The sequence below is a fragment of the Salvelinus fontinalis genome, unplaced genomic scaffold, assembly GCF_029448725.1.
Source record: "Salvelinus fontinalis isolate EN_2023a unplaced genomic scaffold, ASM2944872v1 scaffold_0735, whole genome shotgun sequence".
NCBI lineage: Eukaryota > Metazoa > Chordata > Actinopteri > Salmoniformes > Salmonidae > Salvelinus > Salvelinus fontinalis.
Window position 1 is genome coordinate 1 of NW_026600944.1, and position 25503 is coordinate 25503.

The following is a 25503-nucleotide window of genomic DNA, read 5'->3' on the forward strand; positions in this document are numbered from 1 at the left end:
AGAGACCACGGAAAACTTATTTGATCAGAGTTTACACTTACAGCAATTTGCAAGCAAGGCACTCAGTTCAAAAGATGGTGTTTTTCCTTTTTTATCCCCTACTGAGAATCACCCCGCCCAGGGTGATGTCCCTTAACTTTAATACCATATAAGCTCATAATTAATAGTTGCTAATACAAAGATGTCTCTGCTAGGCAGAGTTCAGCCTATTGCGTTTTTGGCAGTTAGTTTCCCAATCACTCTTCCCCTTATTGCTATCATGTCAGACTGGAAGTAAGACTGGAACATAGTATCAACAGGAACTCTTAGTTCCCTTTATCCATCTGTTACCTAAAATATAGTTTCAACATCTGACTTTGTACAGTTCACCTTTTCATGCACGTGCAGGGTGTCAACCACTGATTCTTAATCTCAAGCTAAAGCAACACATGAATCATTGTACTTTTGTCATCACAGGTGTTCCTATAATGTACAAATATCATCCAAGTTCTTACAAGTCAACTTACACACAGCTCTGACACACACACTTATCCCACCAGACATGCCACCGGGGGTCTTTTCACAGTCCCCAAGTTTCCAGAACAAATTCAAGAAAGCGTACAGTATTATATAGGGCCCTTATTGCATGGAACTTCCTTCCATCTCATATTGCTCAAACAAACAGCAAACCTGGTTTCAAAAAACAGATAAAGCAACACCTCACAGCACAACCCCTCTCCCCTATTTGACCTAGATAGTTTGTGTGTATACATTGATATGTAGGCTACGTGTGCCTTTTACAAAATGTATGTAGTTCTGTCCTTGAGCTGTTCTTGTCTATTGATGTTCTGTATTATGTGTCATGTTTTGTGTGGACCCCAGGAAGAGTAGCTGCTGCTTTTGCAACAGCTAATGGGGATCCTAATAAAATACCAAACTCTGTTATTCTCTCTGAGCTCAGAAATAAAGAATCTTGGTTTGACTTGGACTCCAGCAGATCCTTATTTTATAATATCCACCTCAACTCTCCCACGGATTACTGTTTATCATTGTCTCAATGAAGAGTTCTTTGTTTTACTTTCCAATAAACATTGTTTCCACGTCAAAATAAAAAACATCTTTAACATAATGAACCTTCACTATCTTCATCCCTAAACTAGCAACATTAACTATTGTCTATTGTTATTCTCAGTAACCTTCCTGGCCATATGAAATCCTAGCTAAATACAATGTTCCCACCAGTTTTCATGTGTTTGGTTATGCAAACGTTTGTTTATTTAATTATATTTCTCATTGAGATTAATATTTTTTAAATTCTGTATGGGTCACGCATTGCTTTGGTCATATGTTCCCTTATGGGTCAATGATTTTAATTAGAATATAGCAATGATGCTCTCTCCTCAATCACTTACAGTTTCTTTGGAAAGTATTCAGACCCCTTGACTTTTTCCCATTTTGTTATGTTACAGCCTTATTCTTAAATGGATTAAATCAAACATTTTCCTCAGCAATCTACACACAATACCCCATATGACAAAGCGGAAACAAGTTTTTTATACATTTTTGCAAATGTTTTAAACACAAAAAAATTATTTACATAAGTATTCAGACCCTTTGCTATATGAGACTCATAATTGAGCTCAGGTGCATCCTGTTTCCATTGATCATCCTTGAGATGTTTCTTCAACTAGAATGGAGTCCACCTGTGGTAAATTCAATTGATTGGACATGATTTGGAAAGGCACACACCTGTCTATATAAGGTCCCACAGTTGAAAGTGCAGATCAGAGCAAAAACCTAGCCATGAGGTTGAAGGAACTGTCCGTAGAGCTCCGAGACAGGATTGTGTTGAGGCACAGATCTGGGGAAGGGTACCAAAACATTTCTGCAGCATTGAAGGCCCCTGATTTAGCCCCCTGCAGTAAAAGGTTATTCATGGAGTAAAATGATCTGTTTAAGTCATTAGTAAAGGGCACATTGGTAAGAATACAGTTATCTTTTATTTTGTGGTCTATATCCTGTCAATCATTTATTCCTTCATAAACAGAAAACCTATGTCTGCCTAAACACAACATGTGTGCAAGGGCCCCTCTAGGTTCACGACCTCTTGACCATTACATCTGGACAGCTGACAACTATTTTTTAAAGGGTAAAAGTGATCTGTTTAGGTCATCAGTAAAGGAAGTATAGTTAAAGAGTACAATGACCCTTTCAAAGAGGATGGTGTGAGGTCTCTGGGGCTTATTTTGGGGGGGTTGACTGAGACATCCCTCGGACACTCTTTTATGGAGGGTAAAATGTATCTGTTTAGGTCATCAGTAAAGGGGACATCTTAAATATTACAATGACCCTTTCAAAGACAGACATCCCCCGGACCTCCCCCCATAACTATTTTTAAAAGGGTAAAAATGATCTGTTTAGGTCGTTAGTAAAACATATGTTTTGAAAGACACCTGGGGGTCCAGGTTAGTTATTTTGTGTACATGTAACCGATGTGAAATTGCTAGCTAGTTAGCGGTGGTGCGCGCTAGCAGCCTTTCAGTCGTTGACGTCACTTGCTCTGAGACATTGAACTAGTGGTTCCCCTTGCTCTGCAAGGGCTGCGGCTTTTGTGGAGCGATGGGTAACGATGGGTGACTGTTGTTGGTGTGTGCAGAGTGTCCCTGGTTCGCGCCTGGGTATGGGCGAGGGGACGGACGTAAAGTTATAGTGTTACATACATATAGTTCCCCTGTGTGCAAGGGCCCCCTAGATTCACAACTTCTTGACCCTTAACATTCCCAGCCAAGGGGAGAGACAGAGGGAGAGAAAGAGAGAGAGAGATATATTTCATTGAAGGTAAATTACATTTTCTTTCAAACCTTTTATTTTATTCAAAAACTTTAGTACAGTCATTTAAACATACATATTACAATTATTAAAGTTTACTATGTAATATTAAATACAAAATTATGTCACTAATGTTTTTTTACTAAAGAACTTTATATAAATCATACATGTTATTATTACATGTAGCAACATGACAACAACATGGTAGCAACACAACATGGTGGCAACACCACATAACAACATGGTAGCAACCCCACATAACAACAACATGGCAGCAACACAACATGGTAGCAACACCATATAACAACAACATGGTAGCAAAACAACATGGCAGCAACACAACATGGTAGCAACACAACATGGTACAAACAGTATTGGGCACAGACAAGAGCACAAAGGCAAGAAGGTAGAGACAACAATACATCACACGAAGCAGCCACAACTGTCAGTAAGAGTGTCCATGATTGAGTCCTTGAATGAAGAGATGGAGATAAAACTGTCCAGTTTGAGTGTTTGTTGCAGCTTGTTCCCGTCGCTAGCTGCAGCAAACTGAAAAGAGGAGCGACCCAGGGATGTGTGTGCTTTGGGGACCTTTAACAGAATGTGACTGGCAGAACGGGTGTTGTATGTGGAGTATGAGGGCTGCAGTAGATATCTTAGCTAAGGGTGAGTGAGGCCTAAGAGGGTTTTATAAATAAGCATTAAACCAGTGGGTCTTGCGACTGGTATACAGAGATGACCAGTTTACAGAGGAGTATAGAGTGCAGTGAGGTGTCCTATAAGGAACATTGGTGGCAAATCTGATGGCCGAATGGTAAAGAACATCTTGCCGCCCAATGTATCCTACCATTACTATATCCAACCCAACTCCATGTGTTGCCACTATCATGTATCCTACCATGACTATATCCAACCCAACTCCATGTGTTGCCACTATCATGTATCCTACCATGACAATATCCAACCCAACTCCATGTGTTGCCACTATCATGTATCCTACTTGGCTGAAGCTTTGATCCAGTGGAAGAAGTATTGAGGAGCAGGGAGGTTAAAGGTCACTTCAGGATACAGCTGTTACTCTACACTATCCCTAGATAATCCAGTAATGAGAGAAACTGAATAGAATATTTAGGGCCCTATAACATCTCTATCTATATATAGCGTCTGTATCAAATCCGTTGTCTTTTCTTTTTTTAACCTAATTCCATTTTCTCCGTTTTTCCAGGTTTCACATTTGTCCCTGTTTTTCTGTTTTTCTCTCTAAATCACACTGTTAATAGAAAAACAACAATATTGGATGTTCTAAGTCCACAACAATACTTAAACCACATCAGGAGACCACTTTTGAAGTCTGAGAAAAATCTAAGAAATTTTCATTTTTGTGTGTAGATACCCTTTAATTCAAGTGGCACCAGCAAGAGCCTTGCTTGTTTGGTGGTGTCTCTGTAGCACACATGTGATTGCAGAGTTTGCTGAACAAATCACAACAGGATTGATGCAAATAATCATGATATCATTCTGCCAGGTAGGCATAGACTACTTTGTAGTTGACATCTAATTGACAAAGTTTGTGGGAAAGCTTTTCCATCAACCAGAAGATGGTTGTCATTAGCATAATCGCCCAAAAGCTAAACATAATGGTAGACAAATGCACTCAGACAGGGGCATTTCCGGGCTTTTTCCTCTTCAGAAAGTTGAAGGAAAATACAAATCACTTAGGCTAATTTAGACGACTTGCAGGCAGTGGTTTCAGAATAACTATGACATAAAAATGAAAACTCTTTAATCTGTCACCTAATCCTACCTAATGGGCAGGTCAACCCTGGAGTAAAGTATTGGCTGTAAGAAGTAAGAGAAAACATAACATCTGTTTTAAATTTTTTATTACCTCTCATGACATTGCTTGCAAGAATAAACATTGTAAATAATATTTTTCCAATCTGCGTTACCCACTCCAGTCAGCAGGTGGCGATTTGAGCCTTTCAGGGGATGCTGCTTGCGTGACGTATAATCTAGTGGACGGAACTGGAGGCTTCTTCAACAGCGACAAAAGGCTTCTGATTCAACCAACGTGGTGGTTTGCTAGCGAACATTAAACCGAAACATTGAAGCGTTTAAGACAAATCTTGTGTATATTATTCTTAGTGTTTTAAAAACAATTCTGTTTACATATCTACTAGTTCATTGAAACGTAGATTGCTTGTTAAATTAGCTAATGTGTTAAATTGATACAGCATTAGGCTAATCGCCGGGAACATGAGCTCACTAATCTCGACGGAGAAAGAAGCTCTGGTGAAAGGAGAGGGAGAAGCTTTCAGGATGAAAAGGGAGGAAGAGGAGGCTATCTCATTGAAAGAAGAAGAGGATGATATTACAGTGAAAGAGGAATATGGGAAAGAGGTTGTGGAAGAGGAGGAGGTAGAAGCTTTCAGAATCAAAAAGGAGGAAGATGCCATAACATTGAAAGAAGAGGAAGAACCTTTTGGAGTAAAAGAGGAAGAGGAAGCTATCTCAATTAAAGAGGAGGAGGAAGACGTTTTGGGAGTGAAAAAGGAGGAGGCTGAAGAGTCGATTAAGACCAGTGAGTACTGACTTAAAAACGGGCACAAAATATGCATTTCTTGAACTAATGTGGGGTTTGAAAGGGGCATTCTACTGAAGTTCTACACTTTAATATGTTGTTCAGTACTCAATAAATTGTTAAAGGTGCTATCCGTCATTGGTACATATATTTTTGTGACTTTTATATTAGATTTATTGAAATATCCATGTAGTCCACATTAAAGTGCACTTCATAAAACAGGCTTTTCAGAATTCAACATCTGGGAGCATAATTTCTAATAAATTTTCAAAGGGACGCAAAAGGACCCCTTTTCTTGGAACGACCCTTTTACATTTGCAACACAAACAACATTTTAGAAAATCATGATGAAAATGGCCATTATAGGCACTTTTTTAGACATATTCATGCCTCTTGTAAGACTCTGATTGCAATCGATGGTCATAAGTGCACCATCTGTTTGATGTTCTCGTTCACACAGGAGAGAGACGTGACTATCGTGGATCCTCTGGGGAGCCTCAACAACATCCTGATGCTGACGAGGCAGAGAAGAGTCTCTCCAGATCAGACCACCAGATGGTACAGCTTGGTCTGGTCTAGCATACAGCTTGCTCTATCGGGATCTGGGTTTCTGTAAGGCACTTTATGACAACAGTGACATCAGCATCCATAATGATATGTGTCTGTGTCCCCTCTTTATGGTTACCAGGACAACGCTAGCCCTTCCTCCCTCCTGGAGTCCCTGTGTCATGCCTCTCCCGGTAGCACCTTACTGCTGGGTATGAAGAGGTTGTCTGTGCAGCTGGTGGACTGCAGGAAAACAACGGGGCTGAGTGGAACTGTGAGAGGAGGAGAAGAGAAGAAAGGATCAGATTTGACACATCAAAGTAAGTGCTGTAGTTTAGTTTGAACAAATACAATAGATCTGGTATCTGTTACCAGGACAACCAGCACAGTTCTGTTAGTCGACAGGAAGATAGACTGGTATCTGTTACCAGGACAACCAGCAGAGTTCTGTTAGTTGACAGGAAGATAGACTGGTGGATATGGATGTTATGAATATCATAACACTGAAAAAGGTTTCTGCCAATGAAAAGAGAGAAACCAATAGACCATATAAACCTTGATGAAAGTTAGATTTAGAGAGAAAGTTTCAAGATAATCTGATGTAAGGTGCTTGTTTTACAAAAACCTTTCCTTAAAACATGGATGTTACTTTGCCTGTCCCAGTCAACCCCCCCTATCTTTACAAGACTGTTGAACAGGCAAACTAAACTCCAGACACTGTTAATTAATTAACTAACATTGGAGGAAAGCTGTGATCAGGCTGCCCACTCAAGAGAAAGCTTCAAACTGTAACCAGTGCCGTCAACCTTGTTCAGGTTATCAGTCAACCTACCAGGGTAGTTACAAACAGTAGAGGAATGAAATCATCATGTTTTGATCATATCTTTACTAATGCTGCAGAAATGTGTCTGAAAGCAGTATCCATATCCATCAGATGTAGGGATCACAATATAGTAGCCATGTCTAGGAAAACCACAGTTCCAAAGGCTGGGCCTAATATTGTGTAAAAGAGTTCATACAATAAGTTTTGTAGTGATTCCTATGTTGTTGATGTAAATAATATTTTTTGGTCCGTGGTGTGTAATGATGAGCAACCAGACGCTGCCCTTGACACATTTGAAAATGCTTATCCCAGTTACTAATAAGCATGCACCCATTAAGAATATTACTGTAAACACTGTTAAATCCACGTGGATTGATAAGGAATTAAAAAATGGTATGATGGTATGATGAAGAGGCTAAAGAGATGGCAAATAGGTCTGGCTGTATAACTGATTGGCAAACGTATTGCAAATTGAGAAATCATGTGACTAAATAAAAAGAAGAAGAAACTACACTATGAAACAGATAAATGACATGAAGAATGATAGCAAAAAAAATGGAGCATCTTCAATTAAATTTTGGGCAAAAAAATCAACAATGACATGTCACCGGTGTCTGACAACGTGGATGGAAAATTGAGGATAATAGCGGCCGATATTGCCACTCCTATTTGCCTTGTCTTTAATGTAAGCCTACTAGAAAGTGTGTACCCTCAGGCCTGGAGGGAAGCTAAAGTCATTCCACTAACCAAGAATAGTAAAGCTCCCTTTACTGGCTTAAATAGCCGACCAATTAGCGTATTACTAACCTTTACATTTTTTGGAAAAAATAGTTTGGCCAGATACAATGCTATTTTACAGTTAACAAATTGAGACTTTCAGCTTATAGGGAAGGACATTCAATAAGCATAGCACTTACAAATGACTGATTGGCTGAGAGAAGTTGATGACGATAGAAATATTGTTGGGGCTGTTTTATTAGACTTCATTGCGACTTTTGACAGTATCGATCATAGTCTGCTGCTGAAAAAGACGTATGGCTTTACACCCCCTGCTATATTGTGGATAAAGAGCTTTAAAAAAAAATGTTACCTTTATTTAACTAGGCAAGTTGGTTAAGAACAAATTCTTATTTTCAATGACGGCCTAGGAACAGTGGGTTAACTGCCTTGTTCAGGGGCAGAACAACAGAGTTTTACCTTGTCAGCTCGGGGATTCGATCCAGCAACCTTTTGGTTACTGGCCTAACGCTCTAACCACTAGGCTACCTGCCGCCCCAGCGCTACCTGTCTAACAGAACACAGAGAGTGTTCTTTAATGGAAGCCTGTACAACAAAATCAAGGTAGAATCAGGAATTCCACAGGGCAGCTGTTTGGCACCTACTTTTTCAATCTTTACCAACGACATGCCAACGACATTTGAGTTAAGCCAGTGTGTCTATGTAGGCGGATGACGCAACACTGTACACGTCAGCTACCACAGCAACTGAAATGACTGCAACACTTAACAAAGAGCTGCAGTGAGTTTCAGAATGGGTGGCAAGGAATAGTTATTTAGTCCTAAATATTTCAGATGACCTTCAGTTACATGGCCTACTATGCTAATTCTGTAGCGGTATTGTTAGAGGGGGGTAAAGATAAAGATTTTGTTGGGGAGCCAGGCAGGTATTAACCCTAGTTATTAAAGTTAGTTATTACGTATTATTACATTATTATTATTAAATATTATTCAAACCGAATGGATGAGAGTAGGATAGATAGAGTAGCGCTTCCAGACACATTCTAAACATGATGGAGTCTTAAAGGAGGACTGTAGCATCTAATGATGAAACATGATGGAGTCTTAAAACTTCTTATGGCTGCAATCCCGGTAACGGGATGATATGACAACAGCCAGTGAAAGTGCAGGGCGCCAAATTAAAAAAACTGAAATCTCATAATTAAAATTCCTCAGACATTCATGTGTCTTATATCATTTTAAAGGTAATCTTGTTGTTAATCCCACCAAAGTGTCCGATTTCAAATAGGCTTTTCAGCGAAAGCACTACAAACGATTATGTTAGGTCACCACAAAACCACAATAATCACAGCCATTTTTTCCAGCTAAAGATAGCTTCACAAAATCCTGAATAAGGATAAAATGAATCACTAACCTTCGATTATTTTCATCAGATGACACTCATAGGACTTCATGTTACACAATACATGCATGTTTTGTTTGATTAAATTCATATTTATATAAAAAATCTGAGTTTACATTGAGGCGACTAGATTCACTAGTTGCAAAAACATCAAGTGACTTTGTATAGTCACATCGTTTCAACAGAAATACTCATCATAAATAGATAATACAAGTTTTACACATGGAATTATAGATATACCTCTCCTTAATGCAGTACAGTTCCCGCTCAGCCCAGTCAAAACTGTTCGCTGCTCTGGCACCCATATGGTGGAACAAAGTCCCTCACGACGCCAGGTCAGCGGAGTCAATCACCACCTTCCGGAGACACCTGAAACCCCACCTCTTTAAGGAATACCAAGGATAGGATAAAGTAATCCTTCTAACCCCCCCCCTTAAAATAATTAGATGCACTAATGTAAAGTGGTTGTTCCACTGGATATCATAAGGTGAATGCACCAATTTGTAAGTCGCTCTGGATAAGAGCGTCTGCTAAATGACTTAAATGTAATGTAAATGTAAATGCAACCGCTGTGTCAGATTTTAAAAAAAATTTACGGAAAAAGAAACCCACGCTATAATCTGAGACGGCGCTCAAAAGTAAAACACCAGAGCCGCAAAGATGGCGTCAACATAAACAAGAAAATATATGATAAATATTCCCTTTGATGATCTACATCAGAAAGCACACCAGGAATCCCAGGTCCACAATAAATGTTTGTTTTGTTCGAAAAATTATCTGTTATTTATGTCTAAATACCTTCTTTTGTTAGCGCGTCTGGTTTACATATCCAAACACTAATTCTGGTCAGCGTTATATCGGACAAAAAGTGATATTACCGGTCGAAGAAACATTTCAAACTAAGTACACAATCAATCATTAGGATGTTTTTAACATATAGCTTCAATAAAGTTCCAACATGAGTATTCTTTCTTGTCTTCGTGATAAATGGAACGCAAGTGACTCCCATGAGGAAAAAGCATGATCAGAAAATGGCTGCTTGATGGACACCTGACTGATTCTGCTCTCATTCTCTCCCATAACATCATAGAAGTCTCATTATAATTTATATTGATGGTTGACATCTAGTGGAACCCATAGGCAGTGCAAACTCATATCTCAAGGGAATTTCTTTAGGGACTCTGGTGAATACATACAAGCTCAGATTTCTGACTTCCTGTTTTGATTTCAACTGAGGATTTTGCCTGCCAATATGAGTTCTCACAGACATAATTCAAACAGTTTTAGAAACTTTAGAGTGTTTTCTATCCAATACTAATAATAATATGCAAATATTCGCAACTATGACTGAGGAGCAGGCCGTTTGATATGGGCACCTTTCATCCAAGCTACCCCCCCCCCCCTTAAAATAATTAGATGCACTAATGTGAAGTGGTTGTTCCACTGGATATCATAAGGTGAATGCACCAATTTGTAAGTCGCTCTGGATAAGAGCGTCTGCTAAATGACTTAAATGTAATGTAAATGTAAATGCAACCGCTGTGTCAGATTTCAAAAAAGCTTTACGGAAAAAGCAAACCATGCAATAATCCGAGTACGGCGCTCAGACACAAGCCATGCAGATACCCGCCATGTTGTTGAGTCAGAAATAGCGTTTTAAATATTCACTTTGATGATCTTCATCAGAATGCACTCCCAGGAATCCTAGTTCAACAATAAATGTTTGTTTTCTTCGATAAAGTCCATCATTTATGTCCAAATACCTCCTTTTGTTAGCGCGTTTGGTAAACAAATCCAAACTCATGAGGCGCGGGCAAGTCCAGGCGAAAGTTCTGATGAAAAGTTCAAAAATGTATATTAAAGTTCGTAGAAAAATGTCAAACGATGTATAGAATCAATCTTTAGGATGTTTTTAACATAAATCTTCAATAATGTTCCAACCAGAGAATTCCTTTGTCTTTAGAAATGCAATGGAATGCTGGTCGCTCTCACTTGTAGGCGCGTGATCAGCTCATGCCACTCTGGCAGATCTCTGGTTGAAACAGCTCTCATTCCCCCCTCCTTCACAGTAGAAGCATCAAACAATGTTCTAAGACTGTTGACATCTAGTGGAAGCCTTAGGAAGTGCAATATGACCCCATAGACACTGTACATTCGATAGGCAATGAGTTGAAAACTACAAACCTCAGATTTCCCACTTCCTGGTTGGATTTTTCTCAGGTTTTCGCCTGCCATTTGAGTTTTGTTATACTCACAGACATAATTCAAACAGTTTTAGAAACTTCAGAGTGTTTTCTATCCAATATTACTAATAATATGCATATATTAGCTTCTGGGCCTGAGTAGCAGGAAGTTTTCTCTGGGCACGCTTTTCATCCGAACGTGAAAATGCTCCCCCCTTATCCCAAACAGGTTAAGTACTGCAGTGCATCTCCTCCTCATGGACTGCACCAGATTTGACAGTACTTGCTGTGAGATGTTACCCCACTCTTCCACTAAGGCCCCTGCAAGTTCGCGGACATTTCTGGGGGGAATGGCCCTAGCTCTCACCCTCCGATCCAACAGGTCCCAGACGTGTGCAATGGGATTGAGATCCGGGCTCTTCGCTGGCCATGGCAGAACACTAACATTCCTGTCTTGCAGGAAATCATGCACAGAAGGATCAGTATGGCTGGTGGCATTGTCATGCTGGAGGGTCATGTCAGGATGAGCCTGCAGGAAGGGTACCACATGAGGGAGGAGGATGTCTTCTCTGTAACGAACACCGTTGAGATTGACTGCAATGACAACAAGCTCAGTCTGATGATGCTGTGACACACCGCCCCAGACCATGACGGCCCCTCCACCTACAAATCGATCCCGCTCCAAAGTGCAGGCCTCGGTGTAACGCTCATTCCTTCAACGATAAACGCGAATCCGACGATAAACGTGAATCCGACCATCACCCCTAGAGACAGAACCGCGACTTGTTAGTGAAAATAACTTTTTGCCAGTCCTGTCTGGTCCAATGACGGTGGGTTTGTGCCCAGAGGCGACGTTGTTGCCGGTGATGTCTGGCGAGGACCTGCCTTTCAACAGGCCTACAAGCCCTTAGTCCAGCCTCTCTCATTCAATTGCGGACAGTCTGAGCTAGAGGTCGACCGATTAATCTGAATGGTAATTTAATTAGGGCCGATTTCAAGTTTTCATAATCGTAAATCGGTATTTTTGGGCGCCGATTTGCCTTTTCTTTTTCTTGCTACCTTTAATTAACTAGGCAAGTCAGTTAAGAACACATTCTTATTTTCAATGACGGCCTAGGAACGGTGCCTTGTTCAGGGGCAGAACGACAGATTTTCACCTTGTCAGCCCGGGGTTTCCAATCTTGCAACATTACAGTTAACTAGTCCAACGCAATAACGACCTGCCTCTATCTCGTTCCACTCCACAAGGAGACTGCCTGTTACGCAAATGCAGTAAGCCAAGGTAAGTTGCTAGCTAGCATTAAACTTATCTTATAAAAAACAATCAATCATAACCACTAGTTAACTACACATGGTTGATGATATTACTAGGTATTATCTAGCGTGTCCTGCGTTGCATATAATCTGACTGAGCATACAAGTATCTACGTTTCTGACTGAACGGTGGTAGGCAGAAGCAGGCGCGTAAACATTCATTCAAAAACACCTTCGTGCGTTTTGCCAGCTGCTCTTTGTTGTGCATCAAGCATTGCGCTGTTTATGACTTCAAGCCTATCAACTCCCAAGATGAGGCTGGTGTAACCGAAGAGAAATGGCTAGCTAGTTAGCGCGCGCTAATAGCGTTTTAAACGTCACTCGCTCTGAGCCTTCTAGTAGTTGTTCCCCTTGCTCTGCATGGGTAGCGCTGCTTCGATGGTGGCTGTTGTCATTGTGTTGCTGGTTCGAGCCCAGGGAGGAGCGAGGAGAGGGACGGAAGCTATACTGTTACACTTGCAATACTAAAGTGCCTATAAGAACATCCAATAGTCAAAGGTTAATGAAATACAAATGGTATAAAGGGAAATATCTTTCATATGTTCTCATGTTCTGAGCAAGGAACTGAAATGTTAGCTTTCTTACATAGCACATATTGCACATTTACTTTCTTCTCCAACACTTTGTTTTTGCATAATTTAAACCAAATTGAACACGTTTCATTATTTATAGATTTTATTGATGTATTATATTAAGTTAAAATAAGTGTTCATTCAGTATTGTTGTAATTTTCATTATTACAAATAAAATTAAAATAATCGGCCGATTAATCGGTATCGGCTTTTTTTGGTCCTCCAATAATCGGTATCGGCGTTGAAAAATCATAATCGGTCGACCTCTAGTCTGAGCACCAATGTAGGGATTGTGCGTTCCTGATGTAACTGGGGCAGTTGTTGTTGCCATCCTGTACCTGTAGGTGTGATGTTCGGATGTACCGATCCTGTGCGGGTGTTGTTACACGTGGTCTGCCACTGCGCTGTCCGTCCTGTCTCCCTGTAGCTCTGTCTTAGGCGTCTCACAGTACGGACATTGCAATTTATTGCCCTGGCCACATCTGCAGTCCTCATGCCTCCTTGCAGCATGCCTAAGGCACGTTCACGCAGATGAGCAGGGACCCTGGGCATCTTTCTTTTGGTGTTTTTCAGAGTCAGTAGAAAGGCCTCTTTAGAGTTCTAACTTTTCATAACTGTAACCTTAAAACCTCTACTTCATCACCCTCCCGGATCCGGGATCCTCCTCATCAAAAAAGCTGACTAGCATAGCCTAGCCTAACGGGACAGGGATATCATATAAGATAATTTTCATGAAATCACAAGTCCAATACAGCAAATGAAAGATAAACTTCTTGTGAATCCAGCCATCATTTCCGATTTTTAAAATGTTTTTGTCACGTTCCTGACCTATTTATGTTAGTTTTTGTGTGTTAGTTGGTCAGGACGTGAGGTTGGGTGGGCATTCTATGTTATCTGTTTCTATGTTGGTTTCGGTTTGCCTGGTATGGCTCTTGATTAGAGGCAGGTGGTTTGCGTTTGCCTCTAATTAAGAGTCATATTTAGGTAGGGCATTCTCACTGTTTGTTGGTGGGTGATTGTCTCCTGTGTCCGTATGTTATGTTCGTACCACATAGGACTGTAGCGTTTGTTTGTTTCGTTTTCGTTTCGATGTCGTCTGTTACCTGTACGTAAGTTTATGTTTAGTTATGTAAGTTTATGTTCAGGTCTCGTCAACGTCGTTTTGTTATTTTGTAGTTTTGCAAGTGTTTGTTTCGTTTCGTGTTTCCATCTTTATCGTTGTTTAATAAAGATGGCTTATTTCCCTGAAGCTGCGTTTTGGTCTGAGGATCCTTCTCTCCTCACCTCGTCCGAGGATGAGGAGAGCGTCACCCGTTACAGAATCACCCACCAACACGCTAAGACCAAGCGGCAAGGGAAAACGAAACGGAGTAAGGGACAGGAGAGAAAGGAGAAATGGACATGGGACGAGGTTTTGGATGGAAAGGGTTGCTACACTTGGGAGGAGATCCTGGCTGGGAGGGATCGCCTCCCATAGGAACAGGTGGAGGCACTGAGGAGAGCAGAGGCTACCTGGGAGAGGAACCGGAGCTATGAGGGAACGCGTCTGGCACGGAAGCCAAAAAAGCCCGTGAGTAATTCCCAAAAATTTCTTGGGGGGGGGCTAGGAGATAGTGGGCCAAGGGCAGGTAGGAGACCTGCGCCCACTTCCCAGGCTTACCGTGGAGAGCGGGAGTACGGGCAGGCGCCGTGTTACGCAGTAGAGCGCACGGTGTCTCCTGTACGAGTGCATAGCCCAGTGCGGGTTATTCCACCTCCCCGCACTGGTAGGGCTAGATTGAGTATTGAGCCAGGTGTCATGAGGCCGGCTCAACGCATCTGGTCTCCAGTGCGTCTCCTCGGGCCGGCATACATGGCACCGGCCTTACGCATGGTTTCTCCGGTTCGCCTACATAGGCCGGTGCGGGTTATTCCACCTCCCCGCACTGGTCGGGCAACCGGGAGCATTCAACCAGGTAAGGTTGGGCAGGTTCAATGCTCAAGAGTGCCAGTACGCCTCCACGGTCCGGTATTTCCGGCACCACCTCCCCGCCCCAGCCTAGTACCTACAGTGTATACACTACGCACTAGGCTACCAGTGCGTATCCTGAGCCCTGTTCCTCCTCCACGCACTCTCCCTGTAGTGCGTGTATCTAGCCCGGTGCCTCCAGTTCCGGCCCCACGCACTAAGCTACCAGTGCGTCTCCAGAGCCCTGTACACACTGTATATTCTCCCCCTACTAATCCTGATGTGCTTGTCCTCAGCCCGGCGTCACCAGTGCCGGTACCACGCATCAGGGATAGAGTAGGCTTTGAGAATACAGTGTGCCCTGTCCCTGCTCCCCGCACTAGTAGGAAGGTGCTTGTCATTAGCACGGTGCCTCCAGTTCCGGCACCACGCACCAGGTCTACAGTGCGCCATATCCGGCCAGAGCCATCCGTCTCCCCAGCGCCATCTGAGCCATCCGTCTCCCCAGCGCCATCTGAGCCATCCGTCTCCCCAGCGCCATCTGAGCCATCCGTCTCCCCAGCGCCATCTGAGCCATCCGTCTCCCCAGCGCCGTCTGAGCCATCCGTCTCCCCAGCGCCGTCTGAGCCATCCGTCTGCCAGGAGCCTGCAAAGCCGCCCGTCTGCCATGAGCCTGCAAAGCCGCCCGTCTGCCATGAGCCTACAGAGCCGTCAGCCAGACAGGAGCCGCTAGAGCCGTCAGCCAGACAGGAGCCGCTAGAGCCGTCAGCCAGACAGGATCTGCCAGAGCCGCCAACCAGACAGGATCTGCCAGAGCAGCCAACCAGACAGGATCTGCCAGAGCAGCCAACCAGACAGGATCTGCCAGAGCCGCCAACCAGACAGGATCTGCCAGAGCCGCCAACCAGACAGGATCTGCCAGAGCCGCCAAGCAGACAGGATCTGCCAGAGCCGCCAGCGAGCCATGAGCAGCCAGAGCCGTCAGAGCGCCATGAGCAGCCAGAGCCGTCAGAGCGCCATGAGCGTCGAGAGCCGTCAGCCTGCCATGAGCGTCGAGAGCCGTCAGCCTGCCATGAGCGTCGAGAGCCGTCAGCCTGCCATGAGCGTCGAGAGCCGTCAGCCTGCCATGAGTGTCGAGAGCCGTCAGCCTGCCATGAGCGTCGAGAGCCGTCAGCCAGCCATGAGCATCGAGAGTCGTCAGTCAGCCATGAGCTGCCCTTCAGCCTGAAAAGGCTAGATACCCAGAACTGCCCATCAGTCCAGAGCTGTCTCTCTGTCCGGAGCTGCCTTTCAGTCCGGAGTTGCCCCTCTATCCTGATCTCCCTCTCTATCTTTATCTACCTCTATAGTCTTATCTATCCCTCTGTCTTGGTTTATCTCTCTGTCCCGGTATTGTCATTATTAGATATGTTATTAGGAGGATTTTGTGGGGGAAGTAAGAGGGTGGACATTCTTGAAGGGAGGGGGCTAGGATGGATTATGGTGGGGTGGGAACCGCGCCCGGAGCCTGAGCCACCACCGTGGTTAGATGCCCACCCAGACCCTCCCCTAGACTTTGTGCTGGTGCGTCCGGAGTTCGCACCTTGTGGGGGGGGTACTGTCACGTTCCTGACCTATTTATGTTAGTTTTTGTGTGTTAGTTGGTCAGGACGTGAGGTTGGGTGGGCATTCTATGTTATCTGTTTCTATGTTGGTTTCGGTTTGCCTGGTATGGCTCTTGATTAGAGGCAGGTGGTTTGCGTTTGCCTCTAATTAAGAGTCATATTTAGGTAGGGCATTCTCACTGTTTGTTGGTGGGTGATTGTCTCCTGTGTCCGTATGTTATGTTCGTACCACATAGGACTGTAGCGTTTGTTTGTTTCGTTTTCGTTTCGATGTCGTCTGTTACCTGTACGTAAGTTTATGTTTAGTTATGTAAGTTTATGTTCAGGTCTCGTCAACGTCGTTTTGTTATTTTGTAGTTTTGCAAGTGTTTGTTTCGTTTCGTGTTTCCATCTTTATCGTTGTTTAATAAAGATGGCTTATTTCCCTGAAGCTGCGTTTTGGTCTGAGGATCCTTCTCTCCTCACCTCGTCCGAGGATGAGGAGAGCGTCACCCGTTACAGTTTTACAGCGAAAACACAATATGTATTTCTATTAGCTAACCACAATAGCCAAACACACAACCGCATATTTTCACCATGTTTCCACCGCATAGGTAGCTTTCCCAAAACCGACAAAATAGAGATAAAATTAATCACTAACCTTGAACAACTTCATCAGATGACAGTCTTATAACATGTTATACAATACATTTATGTTTTGTTTGAAAATGTGCATATTTGAGGTATAAATCATAGTTTTACATTGCAGCCACCATCAAAAATAGCAGCAAAGCAGCCAGAATAATTACAGAGAGCAACGTGAAATACATAAATACTCATCATAAAACATTTATGAAAAATACATGGTGTACATCAAATGAAAGATAAACATCTTGTGAATACAGCCAATATTTCCGTTTTTTCTGAAGTGTTTTACAGCGAAAACACAATATAGCGTTATATTTGCTTACTACAATAGCTAACACACAACAGCATTGCTTCAAGGCAAACGGTACCGATAACACAGTTCGACAGATATATGAAATAGCATCCCAAAGTGGGTCCTACTTTTGGTGGTCTTCCATCAGAATGTTGTACAAGGAGTCCTTTGTCCAGAACCGTCGTTGTTTGGAATAAGACCGACTTCTTTCCCTCTTGAATTAGCAAGCGCACTGGCCAAGTGGTGCTAAGCTCTCCTTTGTGAACAAAGTCAAACAACGCAACACGCCTAACGTCCTGAATAAATTTCAATAATCTGATAAACCTATATTGAAAAAACATACTTTACGATGATATTGTGACATGTATCAAATAAAATCAAAGCCGCAGATAGTATTCGCCTATAACGACGGTTTTCCAGAAGGCGATTCCAGGTTCAACTTCGCGTTTTCGAAAATACAGGAAACGGCGGACCAGTCATTCCAAGAGGATTTATTCCACTTCAGAGCAAGATAATCCACTCATTTCTTCTCTCACTTCCGCTTGACATCTAGGGGAAGGTGTATGACGTGTATGTATATCAATACGTGTCATGCCCATTTATAGGCAAGCTCTTGAACAGAGACCTCCGATTTCAGAAACTCACTTCCTGTCAGGAAGTGGGCTGCAGAAGGAGTTCTGTTTCACTCAGAGAAATAATTCAAACGGTTTTAGAAACTAGAGAGTGTTTTCTATCCAATAGTAATAATAATATGCATATTGTACGAGCAAGAATTGAGTACGAGGCCGTTTGAAATGAGCACATTTTTCCAAGTTAGTCAATACGCCCCCTGCAGCCATAAGAAGTTAAGCGACGTCTGTGTCTTGAGTGTCCAAGAACGGTTTAGTTTTTTGTGTTCTGACTTGTAAAGCAGAATGAATAAAAAAGTAATGTTAACATTATCAGTAATTACCAGGAAACTCTATAACATTTGTTTTAAAATCACACCAAGATTGTTAAAACTGGCCTTAGGTTATTGAGCGATCTGATTAGGATTTACCCTCGTAGCAAGGCCTATTTATCATGTGGAGGTTTCATTCAGGTCTCTTTTTTTTAAAAACACACTGTCTTTGGCAGGAGAAAGACCAGACTCAGAGGAACCAGAGCCAGGGACGTCCAAACCAACAAGAAGACACCAGTGTTCCCACTGTGTAAAGTGTTTTAACAAGTTAGGGAACCTGAAACAACATGAGAGAATACACACAGGGGAGAAGCCTTACCATTGCTCCCAATGTGGAAAGTGTTTCAACCGGCATGAGGTTCTGAAACAGCATGAGAGAATACACACAGGGGAGAAGCCTTACCACTGCTCCCAGTGCGGAAAGAGTTTTAGCAATTTAGGGAACCTGAAAAGACACGAGAGAATACACACAGGGGAGAAGCCTTACCACTGCTCCCAGTGTGGAAAGTGTTTTAACAAGTTAAGGAACCTGAAACAGCATGAGAGAATACACACAGGGGAGAAGCCTTACCACTGCTCCCAGTGCGGAAAGAGTTTTAACGATTTCGGGAACCTGAAAAGACACGAGAGAATACACACAGGGGAGAAGCCTTACCACTGCTCCCCGTGTGGAACGTTTTTCAGCCAGTCATGGGAGCTGAAAATACATGAGAATACACACAGGGGAGAAGCCTTACCACTGCTCCCAGTGTGGAAAGGGTTTCAACAGGCCTGCGGATCTGAAACGGCACGAGAGAATACACACGGGGGAGAAGCCTTACCACTGCTCCCAATGTGGAAGGAGTTTCAACCAGCCGGGGGAGCTGAAATGGCATGAGATAATACACACAGGGGACTTGCTGTCTTATATTGTTGACTGATAATGATTACCTGTTTTTACCATATGAACTTGAATTGTACAAAGTATACTAAAACATATATTTGAATGTTTTTATTAGAAAACATGAATTGAATATGGAGTTTGAATATAGAGTAGGTCAGAATCTTTCTGTTTTAAATGGTCCTTTTTTAAACTCTGTGTTTGTGTTTATCTGTGTGTCATTCCTCCAGCACTGCAGATAATGAAGTGATATTTGGATGTGATGCATTTATTCCGTTGTTTACATTTGCAATGTTGGCCCACTGATGATTTAATGAAATGAAAATGTTCACAAACTCTGTAATGCAAAATGTAAATTGTATGTGTCCACATATCTGAGTATGTGATTGTGGTGGATGAATCAGAATTAGTTGGGTAACATAGATAATTAAGATGTCTTATCTGCATAATATGCTGATGTGATATACTTGTTATTAGAATGTATCCCTTCGGACTCTGGTGATGGCAGTTGCACTTCTTCCCTCAGCTGGGGCTCAGTCACCTGGGGCCCAGAGAGGGGAGAGGTCAGGCTTGTCTTTCACATGTCCCTGGTGCTATGCAGAATATCAGGAAGGGAAGAGGACAGGAGGGAACATTGTCTTCATATGTGAATGTATCTGTTAAACTATGTGAAGGGATGGTGTGATTAATGGGGAACCAATTACTGGTTTCCACAATGTCTGTGCGCAAGTCACTCTCTCCTTTGGCATTGGGGGGAGGTGTATGGCAGTGTCGGGAACCATTGTATGTCTTCTCTGATGTTGCACTTATCCTGGGATAGTGTATGACCTAGAGGCTCACTCCCCTCAGTGAGTTTGTCCAGGAGTGGGGTCAAGAAGGGGTTTTACTTGAGATGGGAGTATCTAGAGTTGACAATTGAGTTATGCCATTGGATGAGTTGGTGTTTTTGTGCTATGAAGTACCAGGAAAGAGATTAGAACCTCGTCTTAGGGACCAAACTGAATGATAAATTATAGCGAATGCTATCTGGCTACAGGATACTCCTTTCTCATTATAAAGTCTCACTTTGTAAACTGTTCCTAGTATCTGTGGTTTATGTCGACTAGGGGGTGGATCTTTGCTATAAAAGATCTCAGTAGCCATTGTGTTGCCACTCTCAACGGTTCATTAGACATAGTGAATTGTTGAAAGTCATTGCAAAGATCTTATTATTAAAGATGTAGTTTAAGTATAACTCTGATTGGTGTGTGAAGTTTGTCTCTCCTCATTTGGTAATACATTAATTAACCACCACAGACTAACCTTGTGAAACTGACCTATTATAATCTCCTGTTCCTGGGAGTATCATCCTGCGTTGCAAACCAGCTGCACCTGCGTCCTTGTATGAATAAAGTCCCTCCCAGGAACAGGAAACTATAAAGATATGTGCTCATCACCCAATGCTTCAGGAATTCAGACTGTCTACACTGCGCTGTGTAACTGTTATTCTCTCTGAGCTCAGAAATAAAGAATCTTGGTTTGACTTGGACACCAGCTGATCCTTATTTTATAATATCCACCACAACTCTCCCACGGAGTGCTGTTTATCATTGTCTCAATGACGAGTTCTTTGTTTTATTTTCCTGGGGTCATTTACAAACCTCCCACTGGTTGAATAAACTTTGTTTCCACGGCATTTCAACAAAACAAAACCATGTGATGATGTTTGATTAATGTGGAAAACTGATTGGATTTGTAAAAAGCCATGAACATCAGTTATTTTTAATTTTTCATGAACTGGCAACCTAAATCCAATGGCAGGTGACATTTTGTGTTGATTTCATGTTGAATTCACTTTAGTTGACGAATCAAAGAAATGTAAATAGAAACTAGATGTTGAGCTGACGTCTGTGCCCAGTGGGCTGGTTTGAATACGTGGCAGGTGTTGGATCAATATCCACCTTCGTTGCTAAGTCCATGCAATTTGCGCCAGATTTCCATGTGAATATTCTCAAATCTGCATAAAACAATATACACATTATCCCATCAGAAATGTTTGCCTCAAACAGACTTATTGCGGATAAAAGGCTTTGCGTTATGACGTAGTGCACAAGAAGAATAACGTTTGCTGTTAAATTCCCATGTACCGAATGAAAAATACAAGTTAAATTGGTTTCCATCACATTTTCAACTCCCCTGATGGTTTTAAAACTTGTGTAAAATAGAAAACGTGCTCTTGTCCCGTGCACTGTAGTCAACAGCTCACATATACAGTGATGGTAGGCTACCTACATGATGAGATTATTATGGATGAGAGAGATATTATTTTATTTGTCAAATGGCAACCAAGCATCAATCATCATGTCACCAGAATAAGGCCCTCAAAATGTATTGGAAAGGAGCATCAAGCTCATCACATGAAGTTTCACCACCCTGTGAAGTTCATAACTTATTTCGTCTGCCTAATAAACTGCATGGTTTCCCAAGTCGTAGAGGGAGGACCACACAACATATCATCACGTGACTCCAAGTTAAATAAGATTTGATGGTTAGTATATAAATATTTGTGGATAAATGAGTTTCCACTGCCATTTCTTGCTCATTCATTTTTACTGACACAAAAAGACCCCACCATTTATTTTTTAGTTATTTTACCAGGTAAGTTGACTGATAACACATTCTCATTTGCAGCAACGACCTGGGGAATAGTTACAGGGGAGAGGAGGGGGATGAATGAGCCAATTGTAAACTGGGGATTATTAGGTGACCATGATGGTTTGAGGGCCAGATTGGGAATTTAGCCAGGACACCAGGGTTAACACCCCTACTCTTACGATAAGTGCCATGGGATCTTTAATGACCTCAGAGAGTCAGGACACCTGTTTAACGTCCCATCCGAAAGACGGCACCCTACACACAGGGCAGTGTCACTCACTGCCCTGGGGCATTGGGATATTTTATTAGACCAGAGGAAAGAGTGCCTCCTACTGGCCCTCCAATACCACTTCCAGCAGCATCTGGTCTCCCATCCAGGGACTGACCAGGACCAACCCTGCTTAGCTTCAGAAGCAAGCCAGCAGTGGTATGCAGGGTGGTATGCTGCTGGCTGTGTCAAATGTCAAACAAACTAACAAATTGTCTATCTGCATTAATAAAAGTGTACAGGCATATCCTGTTTCCTTCATCCCGGTCATTACTTTTGAAATGGTTGGATCAATATCCACCTTCATGATATGGATGAAGCCTGATTTGGAATGTCTGAGTAGTTCTATATGATGTCATAATACACCCCTCTGATAATCAAGTGATATTTAGAATGTCTGAGTAGTTCTATCTGATGTCATAATACACTCCTCTGATAATCAAGTGATATTTAGAATGTCTGAGTAGTTCTATCTGATGTCATAATACACCCCTCTGATAATCAAGTGATATTTAGAATGTCTGAGTAGTTCTATCTGATGTCATAATACACTCTGATAGTGATCCATTTGCTCCATTGTTTCCATGTCAGTTGGTTTCCCACTCTGATGATTTATATCTGACAGAGGGGCTTTAAAGGAATAGTATGGTCACATTTACAGGTTGTGGCTCAGTATTCTTAGTATGATGTGAAAAAAGAACAATCAACTATTTATTGATAATGTATATTCCTATTCAGCTTCTACATCTGCATAGAGGCAAACAGTATCTTAAAGTTGATTAAATATATATATATATATATATATAAATTGTACACTTCTATTTTCACAATTTGAATTATTATTCATCAAAAACTATACCAACAATACACTGCAGCTTTGACGTCAAGAAGAGATTGGGCTGATGGGTGTTGGTGCTACTATACAGGTAAGGCTGTCCAATATGAATGTTCAACACACACAATAGGTTGATCAGTAGCCAGTTAGCTAGCTGCTACAGTCCAATATGAATGTTCAATACACACAATAGGTTGATCGGTAGCCAGTTAGCTAGCTGCTACAGTCCAATATGAATGTTCAATACACACAATAGGTTGATCAGTAGCCAGTTAGCTAGCTGCTACAGTCCAATATGAATGTTCAATACACACAATAGGTTGATCGGTAGCCAGATAGCTAGCTGCTACAGTCCAGTATGAATGTTCAATACACACAATAGGTTGATCGGTAGCCAGTTAGCTAGCTGCTACAGTCCAATATTAATGTTCAATACACACAATAGGTTGACTGTTGACCAATATGAATGTTCATAATGAGGGAAAAATAAAGGTGGCTCTCCTGTCAACATGGGGCTCCTGCTGCAGGTAGCCTAGCGATTACTAGTGTTGGGCCAGTAACCGAAAGATCTCTGGTTTGAATCCCAAAGACAACTAGGTGAAAAATCTGTCAATTTGCCCTTGAGGACAGCAGCAGCAGGAGCCTCATGTTTCTCCCATTCTTCTCTGCAGATCCTCTCAAACTCTGTCAGGTTGGATGGGGAGTGTCACTACAAAGCTATTTTCAGGTCTCTCCGGAGATGATAAATCGGGTTCAAATCCGGGCTCTGGCTGGGCCCCTCAAGGACATTCAGAGACATCTCCCAAAGCCACTCCTGCAGTCTTGGCTTTGTGCGTAGGGTCGTTGTCCTATTGGAAGGTTAACCTTTGCCCCAGTCTGAGGTCCTGAGTGCTCTGGAGCAAGTTTTCAAAAATGATCTCTGTATTTTGCTCCGTTCATCTTTCCCTCGATCCTGACGAGTCTCTCAGTCCATGCCGCTGAAAAACATCCCCACAGCATGATGCTGCCAACCCCATGCTTCACCGTAGGAATGGTGCCAGGTTTCCTCCAGACGTGACCCTTGGCATTCATCAGACCAGAGAATTTTGTTACTCATGGTCTGATAGTCCTTTAGGTGCCTTTTGGCAAACTCCAAGCTGGCTTTCATGTGCCTTTTACTGAGGAGTGGCTTCCGTCTGGCAACTCTACCATAACGTCCTGCTTGGTGGAGTGATGCAGAGATGGTTGTCCTTCTGGAAGGTTCTCCCATCTCCACAGAGGAGCTCTGTCAGAGTGACCATTGGGTTCTTGGTTACCTTCCTGACCAAGGCCCTTCTCCCCCGATTGTTCAGTTTGGCAGGGCAGCCAGCAGTAGGAAGGGTCTTGGTGGTTTCAAACTTCTTCCTTTTAAGATGATGGGGACCTTCAATGCTGCAGAAATGTTTTGGTACACTTCCCCAGATCTGTGCCGTGACACAATCCTGTCTCGAAAGGAGTATATCACATCAAATACAGGCTACTTAAAGTTCATGAGAGAACACACATATGCTTGTACACTTGTCTCATTTTTACAAAAATAGAATTATGCTTTTGGTCATGCAATATTTCCTTTATATATATATGTACACTGATCATACCAAATATTTGGAGAGAAATAAACGTCCAAATATGGACTAGGAACCTCCCCCTTTTCCCTCAGAAGAGCCTCAATTTGTCGGGGCATAAACTCTTCAAAGTGTCCAAAGCCTTCCACAGGGATGCTGGCACATGTTGACTCCAATGCTTCCCCCAATTGTGTCATGTTGGCTGGATGTCCTTTGGGTGCAGTGAAGGCTCCTCAGAGAAGGATGGTCTTCCCCTTCCTCCTCTGAGAAGCCTCCACTGCACCCAAAGGACATCAAGCCAACATGACATAATTGTGGTAAGGGATTTTCAGTGAGTTTCAGAAGAAAATAAATTGGTAAAACATTAAAATAAAATAATTTTGGGATAAAACTATACTAAATATAATCACATCAACAAATAATTGAATAAAAAAATAATTGAATAAAACATACTATTTTGCGTCCTCCTCTGGGTACATTGACTTCAATACAAAACCTAGGAGGCTTATGGTTCTCAAGGCTTCCATAGACTTAAACAGTAATTATGACAACTTCCGGAGGACATCCTCCAACCTATCAGAGCTCTTTCAGCATGAACCTTCTCCGCTGTGCAATGTGGTTTCCGAGCTGGTCATGGGTGCACCTCAACCCCGCTCAAGGTACTAAACGACATCGTAACCGCCATCGAGAAGAGACAATACTGTGCAGCCGTATTCATGGGTTGGCACCCCCCACTGGGTTGTGCCATGGCGAAGATCTTTGTGGGCTATACTCGGCCTTGTCTCAGGATCGTAAGTTGGTGGTTGAAGATATCCCTCTAGTGGTGTGGGGGCTGTGCTTTGGCAAAGAGGGTGGGGTTATATCCTGCCTGTTTGGCCCTGTCGGTGGTATCATCGGATGGGGCCACAGTGTCTCCTGACCCCTCT

The 25503-nt window shown here is 42.5% G+C and overlaps 1 pseudogene; it reads left to right on the plus strand.

The window, feature by feature from the left end:
- Positions 1–7: 7 nt before the first annotated feature.
- Positions 8–25503, plus strand: part of LOC129847155 (zinc finger protein 345-like) — a 45801-nt pseudogene continuing 20305 nt past the window's right edge.